The sequence below is a fragment of the Camelus dromedarius genome, chromosome 23 (assembly GCF_036321535.1).
Source record: "Camelus dromedarius isolate mCamDro1 chromosome 23, mCamDro1.pat, whole genome shotgun sequence".
Classification (NCBI taxonomy): Eukaryota; Metazoa; Chordata; class Mammalia; order Artiodactyla; family Camelidae; genus Camelus; species Camelus dromedarius.
The window spans coordinates 16,676,277-16,698,052 of NC_087458.1; the positions used below are offsets into that span (position 1 = coordinate 16,676,277).

The following is a 21,776-nucleotide window of genomic DNA, read 5'->3' on the forward strand; positions in this document are numbered from 1 at the left end:
GCAATTATTGGTGAAATTATAAAAATGTGTTTTTAAATTTATTAATAAATTAAAGATAACAACTAAAACATGAGAAAATAAGAAAACTAACAAGAAACAAGCAATTTTGGAAAAATTTATCTCCTAGAAGGGAATAGTCTGATTAAATTTAAAGCTAAGTTAAAGAGCAGATTAAACACATCTGCAGGAAGAATTAGTCAACCAAGATAGATCTGAATTAAAAATCCAGAATTCAGCACAGAGAAGGAGATTAAAAATATGAAAGAGAAGGAAAACTCTATAATACTAGAATGTGAAGTTTCTTTCTATGCTCAGTTTCTTATAAAGGTAGTAATGCCTATTTTATAGGATTGGTGTCAAGATTACATGAGATACCAATCACCCAGTATAGGACTGGGCACACAATGGGCTCAAAAAGGTTTTATTCTCCTCCAGACGTCAAGCTACTCCAGGGAAGAAACCACATTTCATTTGTATTATATATGTCCTATCATTAATAGGTCTCTGACATGCAAAAGGTGCTCAATAGACGTTAACCTAAATGAACAGACCGTGTCTTCTCAGAAACATTTGTTTTTCAGAGGCACAGCATCTTAGAGGTCCAGAGGCTAGGGTAGTGATTCTAAAGTGAACTGTGACACGTGCATCCCTGTGGGGCTCATACCCAGCCAATCACGTCCCTTCTGCCGCTGCAGGAGCCCTTGTCATTTGTCTCTGGGGAACACTCATCTGTCCTCTCCATGAATGATCTTCTCCTTGCTCCTTGGACTCCTGTCACTGTGTGCCACTTCTCATCTTCTCAGCTGCTCTCCTACTCCTCGCCTTGATTGTTCCGTCTTCCTCTACCGCTTTCCACCACACACCATATGTCTCTTCCTTCCCTGCCCTGAGTTCAGGGTTGCTCGCCATCTACAAGCCTCACCAGGGCATCCTGGGCTCTCTGGGTCAGCTAACTCCCCCTCCTGCTAGCAGTCCTGCTCATCCCCAAGGAGACGAGTGATGCTAAGAGCCTTCCAGTAAACTCTCTTTGCCAGTTACCTTCAGTGAGTCCAGAGTGTGTTGAGCAGGTGGTGCTCTTCTAAACACAATCTAGGAAGCACACAAGGATCATGTGCTTTATCCTATAATATTGAGAAGCTTATAGGGCAGGTGCAGGAAAAAGCATGTTTACTCATTTTTTTTCAACTTTCTCCAGGATCAAATGAGGCAGCCACAGTGCAGTGGGTCAAGCATGATCTCTGGAGTCACGTGGACAAACATTTGTGTCCTTGCTCTGCATCTTCTGAGTAGTGTTTCTTAAGTTCTCTAAACCTTAGTTTCTTCATTTGTAAAAACTGAGATTACAATACCTATCGCGCAGTGTTGTTAGTTGATAACATACATATTTTTTATGTATCAATGCATGACAAATCAATTCAAAATTTAGTGGCTTAAAACAGCAATCATTGTTTATTAGATCTTGTGGGTTTTGTAGGTCAGGAATTTGGAAGCAGTTAAGCTGGGCTATTCATTCATCAGGATGCAGTCAGCCGGTGGCTAGAGCTATAGTCATTTTGGAAGCTTCTTCATTCACAGTTCTGGTGCTGGGGCTGGGAAGACAAATTGTAGGGGCTGGGGCAGCTGGGACTGCCTGGGCGTCTCCCCCCAGCCCCCTGGGGCCTCCCCACCTGGCCGTCCTGCATTTCTCCTGCAGGGTCCCTGGATTTCTTACATGGCAGATCAAGGCTTCAAAGGCATGTGTCCTGAGAGAGAGAAACAGAGGCAGCTGTATCACCTTTACTATATCCAGCCCTGAAAGTCACACGGCATGACTTCCACTGCCTTCTGTTCATTAGAAGTGAGTTGTTACTACCAGCCCATAATCAGTGGGAGAGGAATTAGACCCCTTCTCCTTTTGAAGGAATATCCAAAATTTGTGGATGTGCTTCAAAAGCACTGCATTATGTGAAATGCCTGGTCTTCGATAAGTGGTGGCAAGTTTTTCTTTTTTAATTGACGTGGAGTTGATTTACAATACTGTGTTAGTTTCAGGTGTACAGCATAGTGATTCAGGGGTTTTTTGTAGATTATATTCCATTATAGGTAATTATAAGATATTAGATGTAATTCCCTATTCTAGACAGTAAATCCTTATTGCTTGTCTATTTTATGTATTGTAGTTTATATCTGTTAATCCCACACTCCTAATCTGTCCCTACTCACCTCCCTGTACCCTCTGGTAACTGTAAGTTCATTTGCTATGTCTGTCAGTCTGTTTCTGTTTTGCACATAGATTCATTTGTATTATTTTTTAGGTTCCACATATAAGTGATATCATATAGTATTTGTCTTTCTCTGACTTTTTTCATCACACATCATATTCTCTAGCATCAGCATTCATCCATGTTGATGTAAATGGCAGTGATTCATTCTTTTTATGGCTGAGTAATATTCCATGGCACGCACGCGTGCTCGTGTGCACACACACACACACACACACACACACACACACACATATACAGCTTCTTATTAAGCCAATCATTTGTTGATGGCACTTGGGTTGTTTCCATGTCTTGGCTATTGTAGATAGTTCTGCTAGGAACATTCGGGTGCATATTTCTTTTCAAATTAGACTTTTCATTTTTTCCAGATATGTAGCCAGGAGTAGGATTGCTGGATCATCTGGTAGCTCTATTTTTAGCTCTTTAAGGAACTATCATACTGTTTTTCATAGTGGCTATACCAATTTACATTTCCACCAACTGTGTAGGATTCCCTTTTTTCCACTCCCTCTCCAGCATTTATTATTTGTAGACTTTCTGATGATGGCCTTTCTAACTGGTGTGAGGGGACGCCTCATTATAAGCTGTGGTGTGGAGTGAGTGGAGCCAGGGTATTCTTGCTGGGAGATGCACCGCTATGTGCTCCTGCACGTGCTGACAACGGCCGCCGCTGCCCTACCCAGATCACACCCCAGCCCCAACCCTCCCAGTCTGTTTCTCTGCATAGCTAGACCAGGTCTTTTCCCAGAATCCAGTTGACCCAGATCTCACACCAGGCTGTGATGTGGAGTGAGGGGGGCAGGAATGTTTGTCCCACTCAGATTGAGAAGGGTGGGGAGGCAGTAGCCACCAGTGCAAGGTTCTCTCTGACCCGATTGTTGGCAAGCCAACATGCGTGCCCTCCTTGCAAGCAGACTCTAGGCTTCTCCAGCCCTTCTGTCTGCCCCAGGGTTCTCCAAGCAACCAAGGAGACTTGTCTCCTCCATGCAGGACCCCAGGACTAGGCTGCCCACATTGTGGCTCAACCTGCTTGCTCTCCGTGGTGAGAGTTCACCTGTGCAGACCTCTTCCTTTCAGATCCCGCCCAGAGGTGCAGGTCTTGACCCAATGCCTTTTTGCCCTTTTCCCTGGTTATGTGGTGATCTTTCTTGTAGCTTTGGTTGTGTAGGAATTCTGCCAGTTTCCAGTTAGTTTCACATGAGAGTTGTTCCACATGTAGATGTATTTTTTAATCTGTTTTTAGGGGGAGGTAAGTTCCACATTCTCCTACTCTGCCATCTTGATCCACCTCTCTGTTATTTTTTTTAAATGTATCTGATGACTTAAAAAAATAAAACAGAAGAATGTCTCTGCCCCCTACCCCCTACCATTCTTATCTTCACTCCCCATGAACACATTCATCCTGTGAGGAGGTGAAAGCTTTTATCAATTTAGGCAAAAGATGAAACAGAAGAATAAAAAGGAGAAGCAAAAATTAAAATAGTTGACATTTATTGATCACTTGCTATATGTCAAGTCTGGTGTTAAATGCCTTATATACATTATTTTAATCCTTGGAAAAACCCCATAAGATTCTATCATTAGTTAACCTCTTTTGTGGTGAAGAACTCTAAAGTCTACAAATGTTAAGTGAATTGTCCAGACTCAACCAGCCAGAAAGACACAGCAGGAATGGAAGCCACTGGGCTGACCTGAAGGCCTGTGTGTCCAATCACCATGCCCACTACCTGGGTAATCTCAGCTGGGAGAATCAGCCGAGAACCTTTGAACTAATTTTTCCATCCTTTGGTTAATGTAATTTGAGAGGTAAGGCCATCTGAGAGAGCAGATGGAACACAGCCATTGAGTTCAAGAGGTTCTTGAACCCAGAAAGCGAAAGGCCAGGTTGTTGCTGACAGAGCGGAGCGAGCAGAGGCCCCATGCAGACAGCTAGGCAGCAGGGGGCTGGCATGGAGGCCCTGGAAACGATCTCCACCAGTAATTCAGGGGCTTCCCCACAGCCTTTCCTCCAGGGTGTGGAAAACACCCACTTGGGGTTGACTGATGATCTGAGAATTTGTTGGGTAATTGAACAGGAAGAGGTAATTACTCGGGGACTGAGGAAAATCTTATCAGATTCAGTCCTCCTGGCCGGGCCATGGGTGGGGTGCCAAGGGGATAGATCCCAGACCTGTGAGTCCCAGGCACAAGAGCACTTCCTGGCCTACACCCTCCACCCAGGCGCACGGAAGTTGTCACACAAGAAAAGATGGACTGTGTCCTCCCGGGTGGCTTACGAGAACTTGAGCGGCACCTTGGGCAGTGGGCCGTCCTCAGGTCCACACCCCTGCCTCCCCCAGCAGCTCCTTCTGTAGGTGCCTTCTGAGATCTGCTGCTGGATTTCCAGGGCCCTGTCTTCATTTGTTCCTCTCCATTCCTGTCTAAACTCTCAAAGCACGTTCCTCTCTCCTACAGAATGGCCTTCAAAGTATCCCTGATGCAATCTCTTCAAAATCAGTCATTCAAAAAATATTTATGAAGATTAGACTGTGTGCCATACATAGTCACAGGCACTGAGAACCCAGCAGGGAACGGGAGGAGCAAGGTCCCCGGCTTCCCCCAGCTGCGATTGTAGGGGACTTTCACAGAAACAGGGTTTAAACTTCACCAAAGGAGCTTCTCTGGGTGGGAGGGATACAGGAAGAACTTACCCCAAATCGTGCCCAGCGCTCTGGCCCTTCACATCTGATTGAAGTGGCAGCCTGTCACAGTCGGTGAAGCGCGGGGAAGTGGGACACTGAGCGACAGCCTGGGGCAAAGCACCTGGATTCTCGGCCTTGATGACTCAACTCTTTCAAGAGTGGCCTGTGCAGCCTGGGAATTCACCGACCCAGACCTTATCTGGGGCAGGAATGTGGTTGGTTTTTCTCACCACCACCTGCCTGGAGCTTCTAGGCTGAGGATTCCCAGGAAGGGAAAGTTGCTACATTAACCCGTGTACCTACTCCCTTTTGCTTTAACCTCTTCTGTGTTTGTGACAATAATCCATGGGCCTTTTCAGCTCCCGTCCACTTACTCCTTCTGAAAGCAGACGCTCTGCCCTTTGGCATCGTGTAGAACACACTGCCAGCGGTCACTTCAGTGTCACCTTACACTGAAAATTTGCATGGGAGAAGTCAATGTGGTGAACTGTAAGTAGGTAAAATATTAATATTATACAAAGAAAAGACATTAGGGACAGAATGAAAATGTCACCTGAATTTAAAAGTTAAAGACAGAAGAGATCAAATAAATTTCAGCTTTTGGGCTGTCAGGACTCTGATTGCGCCACCCCCAAGCCCCTAGTCCTACAGGGGACTCCTGCTCCCTCCCCCTCCCCCCTCCCCCTAATCCCGTCCCCCTAGCCCCACTTCGTGGACTGGTTTGAAAGGCTCTGGTACGAGGCTGCCCTCTGAGGTACCTCTGCCTCACTGATACTTTCTCCCAAACGCTCTCCAAGCAGAAAGATAAACGTGGGCACCAAAGAGGCAGCTTCGTTCAGCCATTAGCAGGCTTTTATAACAAGCACACCCAACCAGACGTGGCCCTGAGCAACAGGACAAATGAGTCTGTCTCACAATACGAGCTTCCAAAGCGGAGAAGTTCCACCGTTACATAAAGGAGCAGCTCCAAGATGTCACTAAGGACCCAGGTTCTTTCTGTTTCCTCTCTGCCTTCCTCAGCTTGTGGGTGTTTGTTCTCACGGTATCCGGGTAACTGCTACATTTCCCAGCACTGTCTACTCACACAGTGACAGGGAGGCAGGAAAAGAGGGAGCATTCCTACCCTGTATCATCATTTAAAGAATGAGAAAAACATTTCCCTGTAGGTTCCCCCACCCTAGCAGATTTCTCCTCACATCACACTGGATGAAATTACAGCGCAAAATTACAGACAAAAGGAACGGGGTTACTGTGACTGGATTATCTAATCCATACTCTCCCGCCTCCTGGGGCTAGGTGGGAACCTCTCTTCCTCTGAAGAGTATGGTCACCGATACCTGAACCAAAACAGGGTTCCGTCAGCACGGAGGCAGCCAACAGAGCAGGTAAATCAGCACTTCCATCGCCCATCATCTACCATCACAGATAGCCCCGTGGGGAAAGTGGGATGATTAATCAGAGAAAAATAAATGTCACCTGGCTTTCTGTTCCTGAGATGAAAGAGTTCCATTACTTTTTTTTAATTTAATTTTTTTTCACTTTTTTTTAAATTGAGGTATAGTCATCTCAAACTCCCAATTTATCCCTTCGCACCCCCTTCCCCTTGGTAACCATAAGTTTGTTTTCTATGTCTGTGAGTCTGTTTCTGTTTTATAAGTAAGTTCATTTGTCTTTTTTTTTTTTTTTATATTCCACATATGAGTGATATCATTTGGTATTTTTTTCTCTTTCTGGCTTACTTCACTTAGAATGACATTCTCCAGGGCCATCCATGTTTCTGCAAATGGCATTATTTTATTCTTTTTTATGGCTGAGTAGTATTCCATTGTATAAATATACCACAACTGCTTTATCCAGTCATCTGTCGATGGACATTTAGGTTGCTTCCATGTCTTAGCTATTGTAAATAGTGCTGCTATGAACATTGAGGTGCAGGTGTCTTTTTGAGTTAAGGTTCCTCCTGGATATATGCCCAGGAGTGGGATTCCTGGGTCATAGGGTAAGTCTATTTTTAGTCTTTTGAGGAATCTCCATACTGTTTTCCATAACGGCTGTACCAAACTGCATTCCCACCAGCAGTGTAGGAGGATTCCCTTTTCTCCACAGCCTCCCCAGCATTTATCGTTTGTGGACTTTTGAATGATATGGCCATTCTGACTGGTGTGAGGTGATACCTCATTGTAGTTTTGATTTGCATTTCTCTGAACATTTTGTTTTTAATCACACATATTAAGCAACACTTCAGCAGGCAAGCCCACCAGACTGTTTTCCAAACCTGAAAAGTTTTGTCAGCTTGGAAGAAAGGAACATGCCAAGGTCAACTGAAGCCTGACCTCTTCCATGGAACAGGTTATGAAAGGGTCCACCTACTGTCTAGGGCACACAGTTGGATGACAGAGTCATTTGGAACTGCCGCCAGAAGCACAGTCCATGAAAGCTGGATTTCTTGGTCATCCACCCTCCTAGATGTCACCCATCTCACTGCAGGGAGAAGAAAATGGAAGGGCAAGCAGGGAAAGGGCATGCCCAAGGTCAGATAACCAGAGCCCTGTGAATCCCATACAAATAGAAGGATAAGAGGGGGTGACAGGGAGGAGGAAATTGGAGGAGACCTTCCTGAGCATAAACATTCCTCAAAACATACAGAAAGTAGACATATCTAATCTTGAAGTTGAATAAATCTGGAGCTGGGTCATCTTCTGTAGCTTATATGGACAAGTTGTCAGACACTAGAGGAAGAAGCAAAAAGAGCATTTATGATGCAGTTAAAAATAGATGTGATGTCAGATTGTAACAGATGAATGTGGGTTTAAGCTGGAGAAAGAGAAAAGGCCTCTGTTCCTGGTTCACATTCTCCATGGACACAGACGGTGCTGCCCACATATCACACAGGCTCTATGAACTTCCTTTTAGAGGTCCTGTCCTTCATCGTAAGAAGATTAAAATGCACCTTTATCACATGTTAAACAATTGATATACAACTCGTCTTGAGTTAGGTTGTGTTACTTGAGTGTTACTTAATTACTTGCATGTGTTACTTGAGTTACTCAAATGTCCACATTCACTTCCTTTTTCCTATACTGCAGTCTTCATGCTTTGAGGTTACATTTTTTTCCCCACGTCTTGCATGGAAAAGTTCTAAACACTAGGCCCTGTGCCTACAGCATCAAATGAGTAAAATGAGAAACCATGGATCTTCAGACCCTGGACCTCCATGTAGAGGAGTGGTGGGAGTTAGGCTGAGCTGAGTTGAAGACAGCCACTACCCTTGTCACCTACCTTAGTGGTATGTGTGACAGGACTCATTCACATATGTATAGTACTTTGTGGCTTACGCAGTTCTTTCATGGATTTAATCTCATTTGATTCTCTCTAACAGCCTAGTATATAGACACTAAATTAATTCTGTTGATCAGGAAACTTTGGTTGAAAGGGGTTAACTTGTTTAGCATCACACAACTAATACATGAAAGAACCCAGATTCAAAGAGTCGTCTTGACACCCAACTGCGGGTCTTGGATCCCAGCTTCAGTTTCTTGTAGATAGCTATCTCCTGAGTCTTCTCCTGGGCAAAGGGAAAGGCTAGTTGACTCCACTTCTCCTGGAATCTGAAACTAGTTGGAGTGAGACATCATTGGCTGGAGTTTCTCAGGTAAAACTTGTTCATTTGAGTAAGAATAAGATCAAATGTCTTTCTCAAGATGACAAGTCCAGACTCTGAATTCTACCATGTCAGCCTACAACCTCAGAGGCATCTAAGCCTGAACAACCAGGTTTTCTCTACACAAGCTCCGTGTATCCCTATTCTTCTTCCTAATCTCTGATTAGTAATAAAAAGGGGCAGTAGGACATTGGGGACAGGCCCCCATCCCTATGAGAAAACTACAGTGATTGTTCCCATTGGACTTTCAAAGTTTGGGAAATAACCATGGCAGCCAGGATTCCCAGTGTTTACACAAGTTTACCACCAAGTGGTAAAAGCATGCAGTGGACAATGAAAGGACATCCCAGTTAGCTGCTCTATTCCAGATGTCTGGAATAATCCTGTGGGAAAGACTAACAGCAGGTGAGGAGAATCTGAACATTCTTGCTTACCTGTTGGCTTGGCTAAGCCTCACTAATGAAGTGTAAGTGAGTCCTCCAAACCCTCATCCCTGGACCACTTTGAATTCTGTGTGAGATGTGTCAACGAGAAACCCCAAACGGAGGCGATACGTGCGGTGGTTCTGACATACTCTTTCCACCATCCCTACTATAGTATCTTTTAAAGCCCTTGAGGGCAGGGACCACTTATATGTTTTTTGCAGCCAGTGTAGCATCTACCACAGGTGCTAAGCATGGAGTCATTGCTCAATAAATGTGTATTTATTTTTGACTCTGTCTCACTCCACCTGTACCACCAGAGGAAGTCCAGTGGGAAGTGAGTCACCTAAAGATGTCACAATGACTCCACTCAGGACTTCCTTTTTTTTTTTATAATTCTTATTTTTTATTGACATGTAGTCCATTTACAATGTTAGTTTCATGTGTACAGCAAAGCAATTCAGTTATACGTATTTTTTCAGATTATTTTCTATTACAGCTCATTATAAGAAATTGAATATAGTTCCCTGTGCTCTACAATAGGTCCTTGATGTTTATCTATTTTATATACAGTAATGTGTATCTATTAATCCCAAACTCCTAGTCTATCCATCTCCCTCTCCCCCACTGATAAACACTTTGTTTTCTATAGGACTTCCTTTTAAAACATTCTTACTTCGAATTCTTCTCTGAAGGTCATTTCATTATATTAATAGTGCTAATACTGGAATTATAAACCCCGTATGTAACAACATAATTTATAGCCGGGCAGAGTCCTTTCAAAAGCCCAGAGGTTTCAAAGTAAACCAAATGCTCCTCCCTCATTACTCTCCACTCAGGCATTCTTTCCGTCACTCCAGAAGTGAAGTTACCTCGTTTCTAGCAAGAGGAGGAGGAAGTGTCATTACATGTTGCCTTCCTGTGACTTCTCATTGCACTTGATATGAAGTGCAAAATCCTTCCCACGGCTCCTGCCCACTTCTTCAGCCTCATTTCCTAGTGCTCTCCTGCCTCTCAACATTCCAGCCACAGGAGCCATCTTAATTTCCAGAACACTCAAGTCTCTTTTTACCACAGTGTCTCAAAGTAAAGTGTTTCCTCTGCCTGGAAAGATTTTCCAGGACTGATTTCTCAAGCCTCAGGTCTTCTTTTAAACGTGACCTCCTTCCTTGACCATAGAAGCACAGTAGGTTTGCCCCCTCACCCATCGTCTTTGTCATATTATCTATATTTTATCCTTTGCAGCACTCACTTGAATTTATAATTGAATATTTTGTTTCCTTCCTGGTCTCTCTCAGTAGACTGAAAACCCCTGAGAGCACAGACCATGTTAATCTTGTTCTTGACTGTGTCTCCAGTGCCTCACACAGAGCTTCAAACCAAATAGGGCCTCAACAAACTCTTGTTGAATGAATGAATGAATGAATGGGGTAGATGCTTTGAGAGAATGTATCCCTTGCTTTCTGAATCTCCTTCCTGTTTGTCCATCTCAGGTCCTTCCCAGAGGCCGAGGAACATTTTCTTCTAATCAGAGGACTCTATAAACATCTAGGGGTACAGATAAGTTAGTTTTGGGGGGGGGTGTGTGTAGTGAGGTAGGGGTAGGGAGTTAATTTGTTTCTGCCAGCAGAATAAGGTGCGAAAATGTACCAGGAATGAGGAAAAATGTACAGAATGCAGGCTGCGCATCATGGTGAATTCAAGAGTCCAGTTCCTGGGGCAGAAATTCATCCTTCCTCATCTTAGAGCTGTCCATGGTTTAGTATGTGACAGATTGTAACCCCCAGCAGATGTAGGTCATATGCTGCTGAAAGGGAAAACTGTTTCCTTTTCTACTCACAGATGACTTCTGAACTCCAAATGTATGGGGGTTCTTCCCTACACCAAGTAATTCTCCAACATTGGCTGGGGGTGGGGGGTGTCCCACAGTTTAACTCAATTCTGAGACTATCTACCCAGAGATAGTGTCAGATCCCACTGATTAAGGACTCCGTCCTGCAGGACGCCAGTCACAGGTCTCACCCTGTGCTCTAACTGACCCACCCACCCCCACCCCACAACCCTAGAAAGGCTGACAGAGTTCAGGAAAACAGTGTGCTGTTACTGACTGATCACGGTATGAAGAGATATCTAGGATGAGGTCCAGAAGGGCTCCTAGCTCAGGAGTTTTGGTCCTCGTGGTGCCTGGGTTGTCCACCCTCCCTGCACGTGGATGTGTTCTTGCTCAGCAACATGGAAACTCTCTGAATCTCGTGCTTAGGGATTCTCATGGAGGCTTTATTACATTCGTATGGTTGATTAAATTATTGGCCAGTGGTGACTGATTCAACATCCAGACCGTCTCCTCTCTGCAAAGGTGGAGAAGGGGCTAAAACTGCCAAGCCTCGAATCACATGGTTGCTTCTGGCAACCAGCTCCTAGGGCTTGGTTCTCTAGGGGCTTTCCCCAAATCACCTCATTGACAAATTCAGGTGTGGTTGAAAGAAGCCTGTGGTGAAAAACAAAACACTCTCTTTTCACCTTTGTCACTCCTATCACATGAGAAATTCCAAGCGTTTTAGAAACTCTGTGCCAGGAAATGGGATGAAGACCAAATATACACTTCTTAATAGAAATCACAATATCACCGCCACCCCAAGGTAAGACTGATAATGGGTGGTGTCATTTTAAAAGATGACCTAGGATCAGGAGGGACGTACTGGGTCCCCTAAGAGGGGAAGATAATGCAGACCAGAAACTGCCTTCCCTCCACTTTTCAGTCTACCTACAGGTCCATGGGAGGTGAGCCTGAAGTAGGATGCCAAACAGCCCTCCTCTCATTCACTGGCTGTTGTGGACGGCCTTAATTAGATTACGTACTTAGGGAGATTTACCTCCTGGTTCAATCATAATCTTCCAGGGGATTCTAACTCCAGGTGTCCCAGAACTAAATGTCCTCAATAAAACCTCAGTTCAGCTCAGCGCATGTGGGTGGAAGAAAGCTGCTGTTCTCCTACAGTTTTCTATCTTGACTTCTCTGTTTTCCACTGTGGAAGGCACGACTGTGTGCCAGTGACACCACTGTGGCAGTTCTGGCGGAACGTGGAGGGAATTTAGTCCCGGAGTGGGCTAGCAACTCATTTGTTACCATATCTCCTCTGCCTAAAGAGCCTAGTTCTTCCATATCTAGATCTAGTATAGGTAAAATTGAGACATTGTTAGATTCTTCATTCATCTCTTATCTACTATACGAATTCTGTGATCTTGGGAAAGTTACGTTGCCTGCCTCAGTCTCCTCGTCTCTAAAATGGGGATAATATTAGTATCTACCTCACAGAATTAACCAATAAATGAGCTATTTTATAAAAAGCACATAGGAACATTCAATAATAATGAACACTTCATAAATGTTAGTTAATATGACTCCTATTACTGGGTCATTACCATTGCACCTTTAACTCCTGGGAGGGAAGGAACTGAACTTACTCGTTCCTGTGTCCCAGGGACCTGACTCAGCATTTGACATGCTGAAGTGCTCACCAAATATGTGTTGACTTGAATGAAACTCCCCCAGCACTTGTCATCTGCACCATTCAGATGCTTGCTTTCTACCGAGTTGCTTGCTCTGACTTTCAGTGTACAAATCATATACCTGAAAGGAGCTGTTTTCTGGGAGTATCTCCTTTACTACTGTCTGCCCCACACTATCTGGTTCAGAGGAGGAGCTTGATGGCTCTTCCCAGACTTAAAGTGCTACATTTCTTAACCCTGATAACAAGGAAATCCCGTGGAATATTTGGGAGAGCAGCCAGTCTGCACGCATTTCACTCCAGTGATACCACAATCCATCTTTCTCAGGTACCTCACACGATGCCTCACCTGTACCACATGCTCCGTAACTGTCAAGCTGATACATTTATTCGTGTTTGAAACTCCAACACAGGGCTCTCCGATCACTCCCCCATGTCTGATGTACGCTTATCAGCAAGGCCCTGCACCTTGCTCCAGAGCTCCCACCCCACTCCACGCCCACCACCACGTACTCTCCATCCCTTGCCAGAGATTCATCTCAGTCTCAACTTGGCAATTTGAGGTCACATTTTGAAGTCATGTTTGTGCAAAAATAGCCACAAGCAGTTAGTGCACACTTGGCTGGAATCCCTTCTTGGTGCACAGAGAGGTACCAACAAGGAGTTCCGCCTCCTGTCAGATGGGAGAAAACCCTTCTTTGCTGTCTTTTGAATGTATTCTATTTTTGAATCAGCTCCAGCTTCAGAATTAGTTTTCCCACCAGTACCAGGTCTTTGAAGAGTATCAGCAGAGAAGCTTCCTTAGGAGACAGGCCCGCCAGAGCCACCCATCCAACCCCTTTATCATCACATGGGAGAGAGGAAGGAGCTTTTTGCCTCGACTTCCCCAGCCAACATCAACTTCCCCTTTGTAAACAAAGGCTATGTAAGATGCTCTGGACAGCCGAGGATAGGAGATCCAACTACAAGCGGCTAAAAATCATAAGGATGTTGATTATTTCATATCACATGAAGCCTGGAGGTAGGACAGTTTCAGAGTGGGTCGGTTCATTGACATGGAGACATCATAGATCTAGCTTAGCTTTTCTGCAACTTGCCCCCACAGTTCCCAGATATGCTGTAGAACAGCCCTCAGACCCTGTTAACAATCTTCAGAGACAGAAAAAAGATGCCCCATCTTGTGTCCCTCCATCAGATGGCCCTCGTGTCTCACTGGCCAGAATGAGCACAACCTAGCCACACTTAAACAATCACTAGGCAAAGCAAGGCCACTACCACTGGCCCAGACCAGTGAGGTCCCCTCTTCTGTGGTTAGGCAGAGTCTAAGCTCCTAAAAAGGAGGACAGGACCCTTCAAAGGAGGGCAACCCAAATCAAGGCGTGATAGCAAGGCAGAGAGAAGGAAGGAGCTCCCTGGCAGGCAACCAACAGTGTCTGCAACAGAGCAGGTTGGCCCTGTTGCCCTCTCTAGGAAGGAAATGAGTAAAATTATCCTAATGTTATGCCTGGGGAAATCAAACTATTATAAGACCAGGATCCTCCTTACTCGGAGCTGCAATCTGGTTGAAGAGATAAAGATTTCCAAAAGCGGAGCAGCTCCACCATTATTATCTGTGTGGGATGAAACAGTCGCACCGAAATCTTCTAGTCTGCAAAATACCAAAGGAGGTGCCCAGGGGCACGAAAACAGCATCTCCTTATAGTGCCTGCTGTGTCGCATGGTTCAGTGGTACACACATCGTGGTTCCAGATAAATTGCTAGACTGGAATGGTGCTATCTGGCCTCAGTTTCAGTCTCTGTTACAAAATTGACCAATGCCTCCCTCTGAAGAGTACAATGCTATTTTTCATGGTCAAAAAAATACAATTCACAGCTTTAGCAGAGCCTCCCTGTGGGGGGTCATAAAGGTTCTTTTAGAAAAACTTGAAATCTTATAATCCTTATTTAAAAAAAAATAGTAGTTTTACAAAGAGAAATAGGTTAAGAACCCATTTGATCCTGAAGACATGACTGCAAGTTTTCCCCTCAAAGATTTATATCAAGCATGAAATTTGATGATCCAAGTTGCTGCATCACTGATCACTCATTATCTGTTCACTGGACTGTAGGTTGGCCAGTCTCACTCCTATTCATACTCTCTGAAATCTGGCAAGCCCGCAGGTACTGAAAGCCCAGAACCCAATTTCGGTATCTCAGAAGGGCCAAAGAGAACCCAAGGGTACAGCCTTCCAGGAGCCTCCTCTGATCCCTCTGCCTTCTCCCTCCCCCGAGGTCCTCTCCGCGGGGCCCTTCCCCTCAGCACAGCAGGCCTCTCCCCAGCTCCTGGGCCCTCCACCCAGGACCGGTGCAAATCCACCCTCAGCCACGAACCACCCACCCCACCCACATTATCACATCTCTTCCTTCTCTGACTCTGCTTCTCTCCAGAGAGGGCTGGAATGTGCTCTGGGCTCCGGCCACAGAAGCAGATTTCCTCTGGAAAAGAAGTGAGTCAGGAAACACAGAGTTAAGTTGTGACAAAGACTCCCCTGAGGAAACAGCCAGGAGTTTTCAGTGGGCGGGGCCAGTTAGCGAAGGCGTGGTCACTTGTCTAAGAGAGGGCGGCTCCTACCCGTCGGAAGGAGTTGGCTAGAAGCAGATGGATAAGCTGAGTTAATTTACAGGACTGAGTTTCAGATGTTCCTGCCAGACGGGATTATATGTCCCCAAGCAGGTGTCCTTCTCCTGTGACTTTTTTTCAGGGAGAAGTGGAAATACCCATCCACAGTCAGGAACCGGGGATTAAGATGAAAGAAGAGAGGAAGCATCACATAGGGTTTAAAATTTAAGCAAACTCCCAAGGTTCAAATTCCTGCTCCACCGCTTCCTGACTCCATGGTTGGGTGCGTTCCTCTCTGTCAGCACACGTCCACTTAGCTCTGAAATGGGAACAGTAGTCGATACCTCCCCAGACTATTCGGTGGAACCAAGTAAGGTCATAAAGCTTGCAGAATAACAGAGGGAGGAGGTCGTGGGTAGCATTGCCAACTGCAGCAGGCACGTGGGGAGTTAGTCATAAGTGGATGGCCCGGCGGAGGAATACAGCGTGGTGAGTGAGACCTGTGACCCAGGGCTTAGCTCGGCAGTCCTGTGCGGTGGACAGGAGGAAGCAGAGCTGTCGGTGAGGGAGCTGGAGGCCAGATCAGAGGTCCCTGTGGGGTGGAGGAATGTTGGGTGGAGCCAGCTTTAGACAAGGACTAGCGATGGAGCAGGAGAGCGTGGGAAAACAACCTCGTGGTCCTGGAGTTCCCCTCCTTGCTTAGCTGAGCGCAGCCCCTTGATAAAAGTAAGCTAATGCTTCTCCCACCAGAAGGAGTCAAGTTAACTTCATCTCAGAAGCAGTCTTCCCTAGGAACTGTTACATTTGGAATCACAGCAACGAAACCATCCCAGACACGCCCAGGGCAGCAGCCCAAGGCACACAGCTCGCTGCAGTGGGAGAGCCCGCTATTGCGAAAAGCAGGTTGAGAAGGAGGAGCCCCTCCGAGTTAGGTCAACAGCCAGGCCCAGAGTCAGAGCCCTTCCAGCCAAGGGAGACCTTTCCGAAAGACGCTTCCTGGCCTGCCCAGCATCAGTGGTGTGGTTGGTGGTCCCTCAGACTGAAAGACAGACAGACCCAAGAAGGTCCACTTTTATCTTGGGGAGGTGCGTGCCAGAAATGTCAAGAGAAAGGGAAGGGTGTTCTTCCCCTATTAAGAGAATATTCACATAGGCCTGAGTGTCTGTAAAAGTTAGCTGTCAGCAAAATGATGGTTATTCAAGAAGAGGTTACAGTGAAGGCATTTATTAAGGTGAAATATTCAAATTTGAACCTCATTATAAGCCTGCAGAAAAACACTTTCTAGACAGATTAAGGATTTATGTTTAGAAAAAGAAAGAGAAAGAAGGAGAAGCAACTACAACAGCAGAAGCAGCATACACAAGCTGGAAGACGATGGAAATGTGCATTTGACTTCCCGTGGGTAGAATGGCAGTATCAAACATGGCCACAGATTTTATGATTCCTCTCCCAAAAGGCCACTGAATCTGGGCAGGCTTGAAATGCTTTGACTGATAGAGGACTTGACATCCAAGGCTGTGTCGTAAAAAGGCCTCATGGCTTCTGCTTTGTTTGCTGGGACACCTCCTTCTGGAGTTCTGAGGTGCTATGTGAGAATTCTAATTGCTCCAACACTGCCATGTGAGACAGTGCAGGTGGATGCAGTCAGGGGACACTCCCTGCTGAACCCAGCCTTCCAGCCACCCCCACAAGGCTCCGGCCATGTGAGTGACACCATCATGGATTCTTTTAATCAGCCAGCTGGTGAACACGGAAAGACTTCTCTCTATATCACACAGAGCAGAAAAATCACCCTCAGAGCCCGCCCAAATCCCTGACCTACAAACACTGTAAAATTTTTTTTTAAAAAGGTCATTGTTTTAAGCCACTAAGTTTTAGTGTCATTAGTTACACAGTAGTAAATAAATGAAATGTGTAGAGAAGGACCTTCTAAGCATGAAAGCTTGGCAGAAATGAAGAAAAAAAAGGAAGAAGAATGGCAAATTTGAAATTGTAAACTGCTCTGTCTCAATTACCATCATATACGAAATTAAAAGACAATGACAAATTGGGAAAATAGCCTCGTAACACAACTAACACACCATTAAGAGGAAAATTACAATAAAAAATGCAAATAATAAAAAGCAGTTATCAGAAGAAATTAAAAAGGCAAAAAGGAGAAGAGCTGTTTAACACTATTAGTAATAAATGCAAATTAAATGACGGTAAGATACATTTTTTGCCTTCAAATTCACAAAGATTTTTTTTTTGATGATAATAGTCGGTGCCTGCAAGACTTGAGTGAGGCAATAATCTTCCAATCTGGTGGTGGGAATGTAAATTGGTAGTCTTTCTGGAGAGCATGAGTTCAGAAGTCTCCAATACCCTTTGCTCAAGTATTTCTCTCTTTTTTGTATATATATATATATATATTTTTTTTTATTGAAGTATAGTCAGTTTACAATGTTGTGTCAATTTCTGGTGTACAGCACAATGCTTCAGTCATACATGAACATGCATATATTTGTTTTCATATTCTTTTTCACCATAAGTTACTACAAGATAGTGAATATAGTTCCCTGTGCTATACAGTATAAACTTGTTGTTTGCCTATTTTATATATATTAGTTACTATCTGCAAATCTCAAACTCCCAATTTATCCTTCCCACCCCCTTTTCCCCCTGGTAACCATAAGTTTGTTTTCTATGTCTGTGAGTCTATCTCTGTTTTGTAAATAAGTTCATTTGTCTTTTTTTTAGATTCCACATGTAAGTGATATTATATATTTTTCTTTCTCTTTCTGGCTTACTTCACTTCGAATGACAATCTCCAGGTCCATCCACGGTGCTGCAAGTGGCATTATTTTATTCTTTTTTTATGGTTGCAACCCATATTTATATTGTATAATGTATTCCATTGTATAAATATACCATGACTTCTTTATCCAGTCATCTGTTGATGGATTTTAGGTTGCTTCTATGTCTTGGCTATTGTAAATAGTGCTGCTATGAACATTGGGGTGCATGTATCTTTTTGAATTAGAGTTCCCTTCAGATATATGCCCAGGAGGGGGATTGCTGGATCATAGGGTAAGTCTATTTTTAGTTTTTTGAGGAATCTCCATACTGATTTACATGACGGCTGCACCAAACTACATTCCCACCAATAGTGTAGGAGGGTTTTGTCCACAGCCTCTCCAGCATTTATCAATCATGGCCATTCTGACTGGTGTGAGGTAATACCTCATTGTAGTTTTGATTTGCATTTCTCTGATAATTAGTTTTATTGAGTATTTTTTCATGTGCCTATCGGCCATTTGTATGTCTTCATTTGAGAATTACTTGTTTATTGTAGAAATTGAAACATGTGGTCAAGCATTCTCATCACAGCACTATTTTTTTTAATTTTGTTTTTTATTGAAGTGTAGTTGATTTACAATGTTACTTTCAGGTGTACAGCAAAGTAATTCAGTTATATATATATTATATATATATAATATATATATATATACATATACTTTTTTAAAGATTCTTTTTCATTATATGTTATTAAAGAAATTGAATATACTTCCCTGTGCAACAGTAGGACCTTGTTGTTTATCTATTTTATATATAGTAATGAATATATGTTAATCCCAAGCTTCTAATTTATCCCTTCCCTGCCCTTTCCTCTTTGGTAACCGTAGTTTGTTTTCTATGTCCATGAGCCTATTTTTGGTTTGTAAATAAGATTTGTATCAGTTTTCTTAGATTCCACACATAAGTTATATCATACGATATTTGTCTTTCTCTGTCTGAGTTACTTCACTTAATATGATAATCACTAGGTCCATCCATGTTGCTGCAAATATCATTATTTCATTTTTAATGGCTGAGTAATATTCCATTTTACACACACACACACACACACACACACACACACACACACACACACACACACCACATCTTCTTTATCCAGTCATCTGTTGATGGACATTTAGGTTGTTTCCATGTCTTGGCTACTGTAAATAGTGCTGCTATGAACACTGGGGTGCATGTATCTTTTTGAATTAAAGTTTTCCCTGGATTTATGCCCAGAAGTGAGACTGACCACAGCACTATGTATAATAGTGAGAAATAATAAACACTAAACCATTTAACAATCAGAGAACTATTCCTAAATTTCCAATAATTGAATACAATGGAGTTATCAAAAAGCATATGTTCCAAAATGTTCAATGACCAGGAAATACATTTATAATAGAATTAAAGTGAAGGGGAAAAGGTAGGTAAAAGCATACAAAAAGAATGGCTGCAATTTTATTTACATAGGTGGATGGATAGAGAGATAAAAAGACTGAATGGAAACACTCAACAATACTGACAGTGGTCTCTGGATGAAAGATTTAGGGAAGTATTATTCCGTTCTTTCTCCTTGTCTGAAGTTTTCTAATTTTCCAACACAAAACTGTATTAAAATAATTTCATAATCAGAAAAAAAAACATTCTTCTTTTAAAGGTAATTAGAGGGAAAATTCCAAAACAGTTACCTCTAGCAAACACAGGAAATTTCAAGTACTAAGAGGTCTTCTCAGAAACCAGGAGCTCTCCCTCCCTGCTGTGTTCTATGTTTTGGAGGCACCTGATTCTAGGCCATGCCCCATGGATCCCCAAACTCCAAAGTTATCTTCTACCATCCCTCCTTCTTCCCCACCATGCCTCCCCACCACAGGTGCGCACGCGCACACACGCACGTAAATATTTCCATTCCTTTAGTTCCCTTCTGTTAACACAGAAATCACAAACTGACAGCCCTGGGCCAAACAAGAACTAAAGATTTCTTTACTTTGACACCCCTTCCCAAAATGTGTTCATTTATTTGTAACTAGTTACAAACAGTAAAGAATAAGGATTTTCCCTACTCCTCCTACTAAGTACTGAACACTATACATAAAATAAACATGACTGAAAAAACAAACAAACAAAAAAGCCAGACTACATAGGGATCTTGGGACCTGAGGAACAACACAGCTCAGATCTTCCTTGACTTATGAAGGAGTTGTGTCCCAGTAAACCCAACATAAATTGAAAATATTGTTAGTCAATAATGCATTTAGTACACCTAACTTACCAAACATCAGAGCTGAGCCTTGCCTATCTTAAACATGCTCAGAACACTTACCTTAGCCTACAATTGGGCGAAATCATGTAACACAAAGCCTATTTTATAATAAGGTGTTGAATATCTCATGTAATTTATTGGATGATGTGCTGAAAGTGAAAAACAGAACAGCTGTTTGGGTGCAGAATGGCTGTTAAGTGTATTACTTGTTTACCCTCATGATCTCATGATCATGCGATCCCAGAATCACAAGAGAGTGTTATACCACGTATTGCTAGCCCAGGAAAGCTCAAAACTTAAAATCTGAAGTATGGTTTCTGCTGAAATGCGTATCACTTTTGCACTATGATTAAGTTGAAACATTGTATGCTGAACCATCGTAAGTTGAGGACTGCCTGTAGTAAGTTCCGTGGGTTTTCTTTTTGATTCATATATCCTAGATTTGGAACTAAGAAAGCCCATAGCCAGAAATGCCAGCAGGTATAAACAAACAGAAAGCCCAAGAAAAGCCTGCTGGCTATAGACAAAGGCCAGTCAACAAGACAAAACATTTAGGCAATAACTGCTCTGCTCCAGCCAAATACCACAGGAATGAACCGTGACCCCACCCCTGCCCAAAGCAGCAAAACCGAGGGGGGAGCCTCAACTTCCACCATTGTGAGGTTGTAGTGAGGTGCCCTTAAACCACCCCACTGGGGTGGTGTCAGAGATGGTCAAGTAGAAAGCCAGGACTATCATCCACTACCACTGGTAGACAGCCCTAAGCTCCCCCTGCACGGGGAGCCTACCAGCAGTAATGAGGCACACCTCCCACTCCCCTGTGGGGTGGTGTCAGAGGAGGCCTAGGGGAGAATCAGAACTTTCACCACCACCCACCACACAGCAGTAACAAGGAGCTTCTCTAACCCTCATCACTTGAATGTTAATGGAAGCCAAGTAGAACCTAGCCTTCTACCCCTGCCTGAGTGTAACAAGGGAACAGCCTCACTTCCCCTGCCAGAATGGTGTCAGCAGAGGCCAGCTAGAAGAGTAGGTTTAAATAAGACCCAGAGCCTCAGAACACAATACAGAAAAGTCCAGATTCCAATCAAAAATCACTCATCAACCCCAAAACCATGAGGATCTGAAACTGAATGAAAAAAAGACATCAATAAATGCCAACTCCAAGATGACAAAGATGTTAAATTTATCTGACAAAGATTTTAAAGCAGCTAATGATAAAAATGCTTCAACAAGCAATTGTGAATATGGTTGAAACAAACTTTAAAAAAAATAGGAAGCCTCAGCAAAGAAATTGAAGATATATAAAAGAGCCAATGGAAATTTTAGATCAGAAAAATACAGTACTCAAAATACAATCCCAGTGCATGGGCTTGTATTAGTTCCCTTTTGCTGCTGTGATAAATTATCCCAAAGCTTAAAACAATACAAATCTATTGTCTTATAGTTCTCAAGATCAGAATTCCAAGGTGGGTCTCACTGGGCTAAAACCAAGGTGTGTCAAGCCTTTATTCCTTTATGGAGGCTCCAGGGGGAAATCTGTTTCCTTGCCTCTTCCAGCTT

At 43.6% G+C, this 21,776-nt stretch overlaps 2 long non-coding RNA genes across 2 annotated transcripts in view; one reads left to right on the forward strand and one right to left on the reverse strand.

The window, feature by feature from the left end:
- The window catches only part of LOC135318937 (uncharacterized), a 142,022-nt gene that overhangs the window by 92,937 nt on the left and 27,309 nt on the right, over window positions 1-21,776 (forward strand). The gene's annotated exons all lie outside the window — the stretch shown is intronic.
- LOC135318936 (uncharacterized) lies at window positions 1,435-5,116 on the reverse strand. The gene is made up of 3 exons (XR_010377406.1): window positions 4,952-5,116; window positions 1,712-1,742; window positions 1,435-1,589 (listed from the first exon to the last, which is right to left on the reverse strand). It is a non-coding gene; the product is annotated as an uncharacterized LOC135318936 (long non-coding RNA).